Raw genomic sequence first — 3,904 nt, forward strand, 5'->3', positions numbered from 1 at the left:
GTTTAATTGCTATCCAAGCTGAGATCTGAAATGTTGGAAGAGCTACATGCAGGTTAGCTAGGCCTGGTTAAAATGGAAGTGCTGGGTCTTAGCTTTGTCTGGTGGCCTGGGATAGATCAGCAGATCAAGCAGCCTGCCATGCACTGTATGGGATGCCAACAGGTCCAGAAGTTGCTTCTCCATCCATGGGAATGGCCTACATTGCCCTGGCAGAGGATTCATGAGGAATTTGCTGGACATAAATTTCTTGGTTGTAGTGGATACAGCTACAAAGTGGCCAGAAGTGTTGCCAATAGCCTCCACTACAGCCTCGTACACTGCTGATGTATTGAGAAGACTCTTCACAAGGACTGGTGTTCCGGAAACTTAGTGAGTAGGAATGGACCACACTTTGTTGTGAACATGAATGGAATAAGATACATTACATTTGCACCACACTACCCAGCTACAAACGGCTTGGTGGAGAGGTTTGTACAGAGTCTAAAAAACACACTGCGAGCAACGTCAGCAGAACACACCACACTGACATTGAGCCAGAAGCTCGCCAATTTCCTCCTTATATATATAATGCAACACACTCCACAACCACCAACCCACCAGCTACGCAGTTCCTGGGTCACATTCACGCTTGGATCTCCGCAAACCCAATCTCAGAAGGAGGATGCGGGACAAGCTGAGACAAATTGAAGGCTCCTCAAACAGGGTGGTTTGGTGTCTCACTCCCGGACAAGCAGTCCTGGCGAGCGACTACAGAGGTGATCAGAAGTGGGTACAGAAAGTTTAAGAACAGAACTGGACCGCTCTCCTACACGGTGGAGATTGCATCTGATGTCATCTGGACGCGACACTTCGATCAGTTGAGGGGAGCAGAGTCAATTGTTAGAGAAGAAAGTTGGCTACCACTATCAGTATCAGAATCAGGTTTAATATCACCGGCATGTGACGTGAAATTTGTTAACCCTGCAGTAGAAGTACAATGCAATACATGATAATATAGGAAAAACACTGTGAATTACGCTAAGTATATATATATGTGTGTATCAAATGGTTAAATAAGCAGTGTAAAAACAAAAATAGAAAAGTAGTGAGGCAATGTTCATGGGTTCAATGTCCATTTAGAAATCAGCTGGCAGAGGGGAAGAAGCAGTTCCTGAATTGCTGAGTGTGTGCCTTCAGGTTTCTGTACCTCCTTCTTGATGGTAACAGTGAGAAAAGGGCATGTTCTGGGTGGTGAGGGTCCTTAATGGCGGATGCCACCTTTTTGAGTCACTGCTCCTTGAAGATGTCTTGGGTACTACAGAGGCTCGTACTAATGATGGAGCTGACTAATTTTACTACTCTGCAGCTTACTTCAATCCTGTGCAGAAGCAACCCCCCCCCCCCCAATGCAGCACAATGATGCAGCCAGTCAGAATGTTCTCCATGGTACATCTGTAGACATTTTCAGAACCAGAGATTGTTTTACAGCCACAAGTCTCATCTGCCAAACAGAGTGATCCCTCTTGTCAGGAAAGACATTCACTCACAAGAGTAAAAAATCCCCCAGAGCGATTAAATCTTTAGGCCTGAATGGGATAGTTTAAAATTGACTATGCCGTGGATGTCTGTATGTAGTAGTTGAGATGCACTCTCTATTCAGTTGGAGTTTACAGCCAAGCAGGCAGGACTGTTGTGTATTTAATTCTTAAGTATTTGAGTTATATATACACACATTGGTCTATTAAGCATTCGTGTTCAGTTAAATACTTCATTACATATTATAAGCATAAATACATGAACTGCATACATCATCACACTACCACATGATAATTGTGCGCCTCGCTTAAAGCGAACATGAAGTTAGACTCAAATTTCAGACTCCCATGTTTTCCTTTGAAGTAGTTTAATGTTTTGAAGTAACAAAACGCAAAGGAAGAGGAAGAAATGGGTTTTTTTTTGATCTATGAATTCATGTGACAGGTAGGATGTGACTAACCTAAGATGTATGTGATTGGTTGCTACTGTGGTAATGGCCTACTGGGGAATGGTAGCAAGCCAGACTGCACAGAGGACAAACAAGAAGGATGGCAGACAAAATGGGTTCTTTTATAAACAGGAGGATTTGGAGAGTACAATATTGTGAAGTGCTCAGATAGAAGATATGTTGTTTCTCAAGCTTGTTCTAGGTCTTGTAATAATGCAGGAGGCCACAGATTCAGAATGGGATGGTGAATTAAAGTGGCGAGCAATATGGAGCTTAGGGTTCTTACTGCAGACTGAACATACCGTAGAAGCTCCAGAAAATAAATGGCAAATCCATAACACGAGGAAATCTACAGATGCTGGAATTTCTCTTACTAACTCTTCTTTCAGTTAGTCCTGACGAAGGGTCTCGGCCCGAAATGTCAACTGCACCTCTTCCTATAGATGCTGCCTGGCCTGCTGCGTTCACCAGCAACTTTTATGTGTGTTGGCAAATCCATGTTTGCTTTCTCCATTCTGAGAGGAGGCCACATTGTGAACACCGAATGAAGTACACCAAATTGGAGGAATACAAGTGAAATGCTGTTGTATCTAGGAAGACTGGTTAGGTCTCTGTCACAACATGCTGCACTCTCAGTCTGTTTAAATAATGATTTTATTTCCATCATTTTGAAATGGAAAACCTCACTTTGCATCATTATACTCTCAGACATGTTGTTGCCCATTCATATAACCTATCTATATCCCTTCACAGATTCACTTTGTTTCCTACTCATAACTTGCTAACTAACCCAGCTGTCTTCGTATTATCAGCAAATCTGGCTACAGCATACTCAGTCTCTACATCCAAGCCATTGTAGAAAATTGCAATTAATTGAGACCCCAGCACTAATTTCTATGGCAAATCACTAATTAGCAATTCATTGAGGAACCTATTTGTCCCAAATTTTTCTGCCAGTACATCACCCCCAACTCCAAGAGCTCTTATCTTGTGCAGGGGAATCTTTCACATGACACCTGGTGAGATCACACTTGGAATATTGTGAGCAGTTCTGGTCACCACACTATAGAAAGGATATTGTAGTGCAGAAGAGATTCACTAGGACGTTACCTGGAATGGAGGCCTTTAGTTACAAGGTAGATGGGATTGTTTTCACTGAAGTGCAGGAGGCTGAGGGTGACCTTAGAGAGGTTTATAAACCCCAGAGAGGTAAGGATTGGATAGGTAATCCATTTTTTCCATAGATATAGGAGTCCAAGACTGCAGGACACAAGTTTAATATAAGGGGAAACACTAAAAGGAGATCTGAGGGGCAAATTTTTCACACACCAGGTGATTGTTGTATAGAACAAGCTGCCAGAGGTGGTAGTAGTGGTAGATACAATCACAATGCTTAAAAAGCATTTGGACAGATGCATGGATCGAAATTGAGGGATATGAACCAAATGATGGAAAACAATAATTAGCCATCTTGGGCAGCATGGACTTCATGGCGAAGGGCCCGTTTCTATGCTGTATGACTCTGACTATGTCAACGTTCGATATTGGATTAGCAAGTGAAGAACTCCAAGAGCCCATGACCGATACAGAACAGCTCTGTTCTCACAGCTTGTGAACAATGGAGGGAGATTTTCTAACTTCTTAACCGAGAGGGGGAGCTGCTCCGGTCCTCCCAATGCCTTTAACTGAGAGGGGAGCTGTTACGGTCCTCCCAATGCCCTTAACCGAGAGGGGGAGCTGTTACGGTCCTCCCAATACCCTTAACCGAGAGGGGGAGCTGTTACGGTCCTCCCAATGCCCTTAACCGAGAGGGGGAGCTGCTCCGGTCCTCCCAATGCCCTTAACCGAGAGGGGGAGCTGTTACGGTCCTCCGAGCGCTCGTAACCGAGACGAGGGGTTGCTCTGTACCTCCCATTGCTGGTGACGGTAGGAGGAGCGACG

Source organism: Mobula hypostoma, chromosome 4 (assembly GCF_963921235.1).
Source record: "Mobula hypostoma chromosome 4, sMobHyp1.1, whole genome shotgun sequence".
Classification (NCBI taxonomy): Eukaryota; Metazoa; Chordata; class Chondrichthyes; order Myliobatiformes; family Myliobatidae; genus Mobula; species Mobula hypostoma.